The sequence below is a fragment of the Geotrypetes seraphini genome, chromosome 13, assembly GCF_902459505.1.
Source record: "Geotrypetes seraphini chromosome 13, aGeoSer1.1, whole genome shotgun sequence".
NCBI lineage: Eukaryota > Metazoa > Chordata > Amphibia > Gymnophiona > Dermophiidae > Geotrypetes > Geotrypetes seraphini.
In genome coordinates, this window is record NC_047096.1 from 44,920,923 (window position 1) to 44,933,251 (window position 12,329).

The 12,329-nt window shown below is 42.8% G+C and overlaps 1 long non-coding RNA gene across 2 annotated transcripts in view; it reads right to left on the bottom strand.

Moving 5' to 3' along the window:
• The window catches only part of LOC117347848, a 132,935-nt gene that overhangs the window by 96,389 nt on the left and 24,217 nt on the right, over window positions 1-12,329 (bottom strand). For both annotated transcript variants that reach the window (XR_004536857.1, XR_004536856.1), the window contains exon 2: window positions 3,696-3,782. This is a non-coding gene — a long non-coding RNA (uncharacterized LOC117347848). The remainder of the gene's footprint in view (window positions 1-3,695; window positions 3,783-12,329) is intronic.

The window sequence follows — 12,329 nt, forward strand, 5'->3', positions numbered from 1 at the left end:
ACAAGGTGCCCCATGAACGATTACTCCGAAAACTGAAGAACCATGGGTGGATGGAGACGTACATAGATGGATCAGAAACTGGTTGGCAGGTAGGAAACAAAGGGTAGGGTTGAAGGGACACTACTCTGACTGGAGGAGGGTCACGAGTGGTGTTCCGCAGGGCTCGGTGCTCGGGCCGCTGTTATTTAATATATTCATAAATGATCTAGAAACAGGGACGAAGTGTGAGATAATAAAATTTGCAGATGACACCAAACTATTTAGGGAATCTCGGACTAAAGAGGACTGTGAGGAATTGCAAAGGGACTTGAACAAACTAGGAGAATGGGCGACAAAATGGCAAATGAAGTTCAACGTTGAGAAATGTAAAGTATTGCATGTGGGAAGCAGAAACCCGAGGTACAACTATACGATGGGAGGGATGTCATTGAATGAGAGTACCCAAGAGAGGGACTTGGGGGTAATGGTGGACAGGTCAATGAAGCCGACTGCACAGTGCGCAGCGGCCGCTAAGAGAGCGAATAGAATGCTAGGTATAATCAAGAAGGGTATTACAGCCAGGACGAAAGAAGTTATCCTGCCGCTGTATCGGGCGATGGTGCGCCCACACCTGGAATACTGTGTCCAGTTTTGGTCGCCATACCTTAAGAAGGATATGGCGTTACTCGAGAGAGTTCAGAGAAGAGCGGCACGTCTGATAAAAGGGATGGAAAACCTTTCATACGCTGAGAGATTGGAGAAACTGGGTCTCTTTTCCCTGGAGAAGAGGAGACTTAGAGGGGATATGATAGAGACTTATAAGATCATGAGGGGCATAGAGAGAGTAGAAAGGGACAGATTCTTCAAACTTTCAAAAAAATAAAAGAACAAGAGGCCATTCGGAAAAGTTGAAAGGGGACAGATTCAATACAAATGCCAGGAAGTTCTTCTTTACCCAACGTGTGGTGGACACTTGGAATGCGCTTCCAGAGGACGTTATAGGGCAGAATACAGTACTGGGATTTAAGAGAGGATTGGACATTTTTCTGCTGGAAAAGGGAATAGAAGGGTATAAATAGAGGATTACTGCTCAGGTCCTGGACCTGTTGGGCCGCCGCGTGAGCGGACTGCTGGGCAAGATGGACCTCAGGTCTGACCCAGCAGAGGCATTGCTTATGTTCTTATGTTGTTAGCTTTGATTTCTTTTATGGAACCAACTTCACATTTGTCAGACAATCTTAAAGCCTGTGTTCTGATAGACGTGATTACTAAAGATGGGCAACCAAAATATTTTCAAATAATTTTTTCCAGGGATTTTTGATGTTGCTGTTGTTCCACAATGTAGCTTTTGCTACACAGTGTTGGCGCTCCGCGACACTCTACAGCTTTCGTGTCTTTATTTGCTCATATTTTTGGATCAGCTTGGTGGCTTAAATGTTGGACCCCCTGATGAAGGCATTTATACACGCCGAAACACGGCCCATGTAGAGTCCTATCTCATCTATTTGGGCACCAACTTGCTTCACCATCTACAACTGAATTGTCATAATGCATCTGTGGATTTTATTGGCTGCCATGATTTCAGACACAAAAGTGGACTCATCTGTTCACAGACATTTACTTCTTTTTATAGACTGAAATCAACTTGGAACTTTTGGTCATCATTGCCAGCTATATTCCTTGTGTATATGATTGTATGTTATCAACAAACCTGGGAGTTTCCAGTACATCAATTCCACTTACCTAGTTTCTGTTTGCTGGTTCTTTGTTTCATGTCTTCTCTGATTGCACAGTGGAGCATTGATGTTCCCTGTTTGTTGTGTTCCAGAATGAACGACATCAAGTGTGTGCACGCTTTGCAAGAGTATGCACTATGTGATAGAGCGCACTATGTGAAAGAGGGTGCAGTATTCTTGAAGAATGTGCACTGTTTCCCTCTGAACCCCTAACACACCACAAAATATATATATATATTTTTAAATCTTTATTGATTTTTAATCTAAAACAGTGTCATACAAATGAACAAACAGTAGGTATTACATACATTACACTAATATCTGTACAGGTAACATATATATCATTCAAGATTTTCAGTTTTCCTATATATAACAATAATATAACATAATATATAATATAAATAATAAATGAAGAATAAATTTACCCAAATGTCACCAAAAATTCTTTAGTATGTGGTTAGCAAATACAGGCCCACAAAAGGTTAATCAAAATAGAGAGAGAAAAAAAACATATAAATAAATGATTTAATTACTACCAAAATGAAGGAAAGAACCTCAGAATTGCCACTCCAAGGATCATAAAACTATCATCCATATAAGGCTAGGGTTTCTTTCATTGATCCAAAACCTTCATATATTAACTTGACTTACTCCGTCATTCATTAATAAATATATAACTTCACTGAGGAGTGAAATTATATATTTATTAATGAATGATGGAGTAAGTCAAGTTAATATATGAAGGTTTTGGATCAATGAAAGAAACCCTAGCCACAATTCCTTATATGGATGATAGTATTATGATCCTTGGAGTGGCAATTCTGAGATTCTTTCCTTCATTTTGGTAGTAATTAAATCATTTATTTATATGTTTTATTTTCTCTCTCTATTTTGATTAACCTTTTGTGGATCTGTTTACTTGTGGTTAATTTTTCTTTTCTATTATCTTTTTGATTTAGCAAATACAGGCACCTGAGCATGTCATGTGGTCCTTTTTTTTTTTTTTTTTTTTGCTGCATATGGTACGCATTAGCACCATGAGATGCCTTAGTAAAAGGACCCCTTAAGTTGCTGTTAAAAGTCTGGCAGAATGTCTGTTAAAAAAAAAACCAAACCAAAAACCTTTTCATGATTTGACAAGTAGGGAAGACTTTTTCAAACCTCACTTTCTCTGACTTGTCACCTCTGGAGCTGTGGAATATGCAACACTCTTGGAGATACTTTTCCTCAGATCTTTTCTGTTAATGCCTAGATATCTTAATATTCTCTCCCTGGTCTGTGTTTATTCACTGAACTAGTTAGCATTTTCTTTCAATGACATTTAAAGAATATGTTTGTTTTTATAGCTGCCGAGAGTGGTATTTCAAAGCAGATTAACTGTATATCTCCTCTGATAAATATCTCTGCGTATTCTCCCAATTTCTATAATATTGCATATAATTCTTTGGAATGCCCCTGCCCTGCCCATGCCTTTCCCATAGCCACATCTCTTTTTGGGTTGGGTGTGAGAGGATTTGGGTGTGGATCTTTACAGAATCAACAAGAAGCCAGAACTGCACACGCTTCCAAATTGAGCCAATTAACAGTTCGTTAGCTGTTTTATTTGTGTGCAGATCTCAGGATCGTGTGCAATTTTGGCCCTGATTCTATAAAAGACGCCTACAGTTAGAAGTCTAGATTGGCACGCTTAGCCAATCTAGGTGGCTAACTTAATTATTTAATTATTAAAAAGCTTAATCAGCGCCAATAACAAGCAATTAGCACTGCATATTTGGCTTAAATTTAAATTAATTAATTTGGGGAAGGCGCCTAGTCCAAGTTGCCTACCAGAAAGTGGGTGTGATTAGGGGCAGATGCTATTTCCCAAATCCGGCCCACAGCGTGCACTTCTATCGGTGAATGACATTTTGTTGCAAACAGACCACCCCTAGTCATTACTCACCCACAACCTGGTTAATGTCACAATCGAAGTTAACTTACTTTGGGCTTTCTCTTCAGCCTTTCCACTGGCTTGAAATCTGTGGTAACGAAATACCATCTGAAAAGCGATTTATTCAGACATCAGCCCTGCGAAACATAATTGCAATTTTTTTTTTTACATTCCATCTTTTCCCTATCCCCTGCTGTGAAAACTATTGAAAGATAACCTTGTGAAATTTGTATGCTGTTTTCCATGCAGACTATAGCTTCACTTATCTCGTATAAAGATAAAATGTCATCTGCCTCTCATGAAGATGGAATGTGACTTCTAGTCTCCTTATTTCTGTTACAGCATAATTTCTCCCTTGGTTTCTCTGGCTCCCTCCCATTCATTTCCAGACATCCTTCATAAACAGCTCTCACAATCCAGCCCTTCAGACATAGGGATGAAAGATGGAAGAGGCAAAGAAAAGAAGCGTATACTACACGTGTATAGGAAAAAAGACTGACATTAACAAGACTGTTGTGGAAGTAACCAGGGATAGTGACATGCCCTGAGCTTTTCTACATTCATACTTACCTTCTACATCAGTTACTCCTAGTGGTTTTTGCCCCCCTCTGAATTTCCTCAATTAATCTTTTGTAGACACCACAACTACCACTCCACAAATGAATATGCCCTATGTGGATGCTCAGTCCACCTAGTGATTAGACTGATAATACAAAAAAGGAGGGGAAGGATGCAGGAGTGCAAGGGGGACTTAGACACTGCTTGGGATGAGGCTTACCGTATTTTCTCGCATATAACGCGCGCGTTATACGTGGTTTTTACGTACTGTGCATACCCTTGCACGTTATACGCGTGAGCGCGTTGTACAAAATCTTTTTTACATAGTTCCCCCCCCGACGTCCGATTCACCCCCCCCCGGCAGGACCGCTCGCACCCCCACCCCGAAGGGCCGCTCCCACGCACTCCCACCCGCACCCGCACCCCCACCCTGAAGGACCGCTTGCACCCCCACAGCCTCCCGACCCCCCCCCCCATCATGTAGAAGCTCCTACCGGTGTCCTGCTGCTTCCTCTTGGTGGTCCCGACACCCGACACGTTCGGGGCAAGAGGGAGCTCAAGCCCTCTTGCCCCAGCCAACCGCGGCACCCCTGACACGATCGGGTCAAGAGGGAGCTCATGCCCTCTTACCCCCCGACTCCCCGACACAATCGGGGCAAAAGGGAGCCCAAGCCCTCTTGCCCCGCCGACTCCCCAACTCCCCGACAATATCGGGCCAGGAGGGAGCCCAAGTCCTCCTGGCCCTGGCGACCCCCCCCCCCCCCGCTAGTTGTTCGGGCCAGGAGGGAGCCCAAACCCTCCTGGCCACGGTGAACCCCTACCCCCACCCCGCACTACATTACGGGCAGGAGGGATCCCAGGCCCTCCTGCCCTCGACGCAAACCCCCCTCCCCTCAATGACCGCCCCCCCAAAACCTCCGACCGCCCCCCCAGCCGACCCGCGACCCCCCTGGCCGACCCCCACGACACCCCCACCCCCCTTCCCCGTACCTTTGTGTAGTTGGCCGAACAGACGGGAGTCAAACTCGCCTGTCCAGCAGGCAGCCAACGACGGAATGAGGCCGTATTGGCCCATCCATCCCAAAGCTCCGCCTACTGGTGGGGCCTAAGGTGCCTGGGCCAATCAGAATAGGCCCAGGAGCCTTAGGTCCCACCTGGGGAGGCTGTGGGGGTGCGAGTGGTCCTTCGGGGTGGGGGTGCGAGTGGTCCTGCGGGGGGGGGGGTGAATCGGACGTCGGGGGAGGGCATCAGGCTTTCAGGGTGGGGACAGGACTTCAATGGGGAGAGGAGAGTCGGGACGGGTGAAAGGAGAGTCGAGGTGGCCAGAGGAGAGTCGGGGCGGGCGAAAGGAGAGTCGGGCAGCATGCGCGGTATACGGGTGTGCGCGGTATATAAAAATTTCTGTACATAAATTTGTGTTTTTCGCGCACCATACCAGTGTGCGCATTTTACATGGGTGCGCATTATCTACGTGAAAATACGGTACATGATACGTGGATGGGCATTTTAAAAACATACGTCTGTCTGATTTGGACATATGGCACTATTTTTGAAAGGCAAACCACTATACATTTAGAAATAATTTTTTTAAAAATCCACTATCTGGACATCCAGGCTATTGGGACGCCCAGACCACCAGGACATCTGTCTTTATATCACATTTTCAACCAAAATTTTGTCCAAGTCCCAAATGCCCAGAATAAGACCATTTGAATGGTCTGTAATGGACTGGCCACCCAGACATGGCAACAGAGCAGTGGAGCACCTTATAATACACTACTGTGAACTTCACATAAAGGGTGCCAGATAAACATCTCACCAGAACTCCCTTATAGGTTATGGTGAACCCCCCAAAACCCACTACACCCACTTGTCATTTCCAGTCATTAAATCTCAAAAATCTCTCTTTCCTGAAAGAATGTATTTAAAAAAAAAAAAAAAAAAAAATCTATTAATTCAAAAATCTCAGAATTCTCAATAGAGTATATCGGGGTGACCAATCTCTTGTACCTAATTTCTGGGTCTCTCGGTGGTAGACATGGATGCATCTTTTTGGTCCAGCCCATCTTTGTAGGACAGATGGACCCTATTTCCAGTCATGAGATATTTTGCCAGTTTTTGGATTTTATAAAATTGTCTAGAATATGAGACACTGACTCCTGGATTCTAAATAGGTCACCCAAATTTAGGCATGGATCCCAGATCTACACATAAACTGATTAGTCAACAATCAATCAGTGAAGTTATCAAGCACTTAATTAGCAGTAAAGCATGGATCTGCTTTCCGCCCTATTCTACAACATTGCCCCTAAATTCTGGGAATGTTCCTGACCCGCCCATGCCCCTCTTTTGGCCACACTCCTTTTGGAATTAAACGCTATAAAATTTTGGCACACATGTTATAATTAGAATACTTAGATTTAAACACAAATGTTGCCTTCAACTTTAAGACCGGAGGCTTCAACAACAAGAACTGCCTTCTTTTCTTCTGAGTACCCCGCGATACATCCGTATACATTCAAACTTTATAGGTCATAAACAAATCATCCTTATGCTTTTTTTTTTTTTTTTTTTTTAAACAACCATTTTAAGCAACCAATCTCTGTCAGTATCTAAAGCCAGCTGAACCAAAAGTGTATCTGAAACAAGAGACTCCATCATGACAGCATGACCTATATAAAATAAAAGCTTAGCACAGATCATCCCAGCGGCCAGCTTTGGGTGCCATTTATTGAATTTAGCCCTGATTGTACCTACTTAAGATACACAGGTTTGGGAGTTTTGTATTTTTGCACCTGTAGGATTCTGAGGAACCATGCCAGTGACCCATAAGAACAGCCATATAGACCAATGGTCCTTATAGCCCAGGCAAAAATATCTGGATAAGTTAAGAGGCTGGTCGAGTAGTCAGGAAAGCAATAATGCAAATGGAAGAAAAAAAAGCTGACATGGTAAAGGAAGACATTTTTTAGATATATTAGTGATAGGAAGAAGTGCAAAAGTGAAGGGGAGAAATATGTAGATGTTAATAAAGAAAAGGCTGAATTGCTTAAATATTTCTGTTCTTTGTTCACAGTTGAAACGCCAGGAGTGGGACTGCAGAAGACAAGCCTAAACAGGAATGGAGGTGTGGTAGACCCTGATCAATTTATCCAAGGAACTTAAAGAAGTTCTAGCAGCTCTGCTGCCTGACCTTTTTAATGCTTCTCTAGAATCAGGAGTCGTACTGGAGAAGGGTGGATTTGGTCCCTCTCCACAAAAGTGGAATTAAGAAAGAAGTAGGGAACTACAGTCTGACTTCTGTGGTAAATAAATCGATGGAAATGCTTTCAAAACAGAGAATAGTGATATTTCTGGAATCCAGTGGATTGCAGAACCCAAGGCAACATGAATTTACTAGAGGCAGGTCTTGTCAGACAAATCTGATCAATTTCTTTGACTGGGTAACCAGAGAACTGGATAGAGGGAATACGCTAGATGTAGTGTATTTAGATTTTAGCAAAGCCTTTGACAGTGTTCCACACAGGCATCTAATAAATAAACTGAGTGCTTTCGGAATGGACCCAAAGTGATTAACTGGGTCAGGAACTGGTTGAGTGGAAGACCACAGAAGGTAGTGGTAAATGGAGATCGCTCTGAGGAAAAGGATGTTACCATTGGTGTGCCTCAAGGTTCTGTTCTTCGGCCTGTTCTTTTTAACATTTTTATAAGCAATACTGCTGAAGGGCTGTTGAGATGATACCGAAATCTGCAATAGAGTAGACACCCCTGATGGTATGAATAACAAGAGGAGGGAGCTAACGAAGCTTGAAGAATGGTCTGAAATTTGGCAGCTAAGATTTAATTCTAAGAAATGCAAAGTCATGCATTTGGGCTGTAAAAACCTGAGGGAATGGTACAGTTTAGGGAGAGAAGAACTTTTGTGTATGAAATAGGAGCATGACTTGAGTGTGATAGGTTGAAAAGTTGACGGTGAAAGCTAAAAGGATGCTAGGGTGCATAGGGAGAGGTAGGACCAGTAGGGACAAGGAGGTATTGATGTCCCTGTATAAGAATCTGGTGAGACCTCATTTACAATATTGTGTACAATTCTGGATGCCATATCTTCAAAAAGATATAAACATGATAGTTCAGAGGAAGGCTACTAAAATGGTCAATGGTCTTCATTATAAGGCATATGAGGACAGAATTCAAGATCTCAATATGTATACTTTGGAGGAAAGGCGGTAGAGAGGAGATATGATAGAGAACTTTAAATACCTACATGGTGTAAATGCATTGAGTCGAGTCTCTTTCATTTGAAGGGAAGCTCTGGAATGAAAGGGCATAGGATAAAGTTAAGAAGTGATAAGCTCAGGAGTTATCTAAAAAAATACTTTTTTTACAGAATGGGTGGTAGATGTAAGTAATAGTCTCCTGGTACAGGTGGTGGAGACAAAATCTGTGTCTGAATTCAAGTATGGGACAGGCATGTGGGATCTCTTAGGAAGAGGAGGAGATAGTGGATGCTATGGATGGGCAGACTGGATGGGTTATTTTGCCTTTATTTGCCATCATGTTTCTATTTCTCCAGACTAGAAATGTTGATTGTTTGGGGTTTTTAATTGGCTTATTACTTTTTGTTTATCTTGGTTGTTTTTCTCTTCTTATGAATTTTACATATTTAATTTTAGAGGATTATCAATAAAGATCTTATATTCTATGATACATTTGATACCCAAGTGTCTTTTCTAAAAGCCTTTGAATATTTATTGATTTCAGATTAGGCTTTTGCTGAAAAGTTCCACGTAAACGCTTTACTTCTATGCACTAGTAGGTTATTGCTAATGCTTCCTGTGTTATTTAAATACCAGTGCTCTTTCCTTTTATGTAGCGCCTCGGGGATATCTTCATCCCTTTAGTGAGAGGAACATCTATATAGCATGTGCAAATTATTTGTCCTTTGAATAAACCTATTACAATGAACTCTTCATATCTGGTATAAAGATTGCTTTCTGTGTACTTGCTCCCAGCTATTTCTTTATAACATATTTTAGTAGAGGTATTAAAGGGTGAAGGGGAAAATGGGTAACCAGAATAATCATCTCTTTTATTAACGTACACATGATTCTTTAGCTAGGTAGTGGAGGCCCTAATTTAGAAACAGGAGTGCAAGTTCAGAACCATAGTTTTGTGGAAAAAAAAAAAAAAAGTGCAGCACCAGGCTATGGTATTCTCAAGCTAACACCCCTCTGTTAGTCTGGTCTCAGAACGTCCATGAATAAGCTTGAGATAGGTTTGCAGCGTATGCAAACCTAACTCATGTATACTGCGATTGGCAAAGTGGTCAGCTCTCTAAGGCGAGGAAAGGTTGAAGCAAAGAGATGCACATGCGGTATTTGTGGAGGGTAAAGGCCAAATCAGAGACAATCGTATTTTAGAAACATAGAAACATAGAAAGATGACGGCAGAAAAGGGCTATAGCCCATCAAGTCTGCCCACTCTACTGACCCACCCCATTAAGTCTGAGTACTAATGACCTATTTCCTAAACTCGACCCTCGTAAGGATCCCACTAGGGCATCCCATTTATTCTTAAAGTCAAGCACGCTGGTGGCCTTGATCACCTGCTCTGGAAGCTTGTTCCAGTGATCTACAACCCTTTCTGTGAAGAAATACTTCCTTACGTCACTATCGAATTTCCCTCCTCTGAGTTTGAGCGGATGCCCCCTTGTGACCGAGGGTCCTTTGAGAAAGAAGATGTCTTCTTCCACCTCGACACGTCTCGTGATGTATTTAAATGTCTCAATCATGTCCCCCCTCTCCCTGCATTCCTCCAGAGTGTAGAGCTGCAATTTGTTTAGTCTTTCTTCGTACGAGAGGCCCTTGAGCCCCGAGATCATCCTAGTGGCCATCCGCTGAACCGACTCAACTCTAAGCACGTCTTTACGATAATGTGGCCTCCAGAATTGCATACAGTACTCCAGATGAGGTCTCACCATGGTTCTGTACAGTGGCATTATGACTTCAGATTTGCGGCTAACGAAGCTTCTATTGATACATCTCATAAATTGCCTTGCTTTGGATGAGGCCTTCTCCACTTGTTTGGCGGCATTCATGTCTGCACTGATGATTACTCCCAAGTCTCTTTCTTCTGAAGTCCTAGCTAGTGTTTCTCCATTTAAGGTGTAAGGTTTGCATGGATTTCTGCTACCGAGATGCATAACCTTACATTTCTTAGCGTTGAAGCCCAGCTGCCATGTCGAGGACCAGTTTTCCAACGTAAGCAGATCCTGCGTCATACTATCCTGCAGATTGCTTTCACTTACTATATTACATAGTTTGGCGTCATCAGCGAATAGAGTTACTTTACCCTGAAGCCCTCGGGTCAAGTCCCTTATGAATATGTTAAAAAGGAGTGGACCCAGGACCGAGCCCTGTGGCACTCCGCTGGTCACCTCCGATGTCTCAGAGAGGGTGCCGTTGACCACCACCTCAGAGAGGGTGCCGTTGACCACCATTTTATCAGATGCTGATGATTTTTTTATGAGCTACTGAGCAGAGGGTTTATTCAAAGTTGAAGGCTTTTAGATTTTAAAAGAACTAATTCTGTCAAGATGGGGAAGTACCTAACAGAATTGTTACCTGGAAGAGAAAAGCTGGAGGAAATAGAAATGAGGAGCTAATTTAGAGGCAAACCTTTTTGTTAAGAATTAAAAATTTGAGGACCTGTGGGGTCAATATTCAGCCATTCTCACGACCAATCCAAGTCCCTAGTACATGACCAAATATTCCATGCTACCGATATAGGGCAAGCAGTGGCTCCCCCCCCTGTCTTTCTCAATAACAGACTATGGACTTTTCCTCCAGGAACTTGTCCAAATCTTTCTTAAAACCAGCTAAGCTATCCGCTCTTACCAGAACCTCTGGCAACGCGTTCCGGAGCTTAACTATTCTCCGAGTGAAAAAAAATGTCCTTCTATTGGTTTTAAAAGTATTTCCCTGTAACTTCATCAAGTGTCCCCTAGTCTTTGTAATTTTTGATGGAGTGAAAAATCGATCCACTTGTACCTGTTCTACTCCACTCAGGATTTTGTAGACTTCAATCATATCTCCCCTCAGCCATCTCTTTTCCAAGCTGAAAAGCCCTAACCGTTTTAGTCTTTCTTCATACGAGAGGAGTTCCATTTATGCACAACATCTGGCAGCTTAAGGGCTAAATATCAGTCCTTAAGCAGGCAAGTGCTGACTCCGTCCCTGGAATACCCCCAATATAGCCAGTTTTATGTTGACGCTAACTGCAATATTCAGCGACATTTATCCGCCCCACCCCCTTTTACAAAGCTGTGCTAGCGGCTGCTGAAGCCATTTAAATCCCTTTGGGTTTCGGAGCAGTTACCGCAGTGGCCTGCGCTATCGGGCTTTGTAAAAGAGGGGGGTCAGTTAAGTGCCACTGAATATTAGTGACTAGCCCCTGACCAAATGAATTAACCGGTCAACAGCCAGCTAAATTACTTTGAATACCAGGCCCTATATTCCTCAAGTTTCAGTGAGTGAAAAGAAGATACCTCCCCAAAAAATTTTAGCAGCTGATCTCAGTGATCTAGATGGTTGATAGACATTCAAGGTAGCAGCAATAATCACTGGAACATAATTTGATACTTTGGACATTAAAGACAAAATGTTATATTTGATTATTCATTCAATAGGAAACCTAGTGGAGTTTAAATAAACCTGGAGAAATGTGACTAACTTTAGAACAACCTACAATTAAACCAGTGCAAGCATTTTGCATAATCTGGAGTGCTTTCAAGATTCAAATTGGAAGTCCTATAAATAATCCATCACTATCAAAATGTGGAGCTACCAAACTCTAAACTATAGTTCTAAAGTTAGCTGGCGACAAGAAATACATAATCATCTGACTCATAGGCGTCGGAACAGGAGAGGCCACAGGGGCCATGGCCTCCCCCCAAATTGGTGCCCACCCACCCACCTCCTGGCATTGTATCTTAAATCTTCAGGTAGCTGCTGCGCAGCGTCAATTAGCAGGCCTACCCCGGAACTCTTCATTCTACCTCCGGGAGCAGCCTGCTCCTTGACGCTGTGCAGCGGCTGCCTGAAAATTTAAAACTAGAGTGCCAGGAG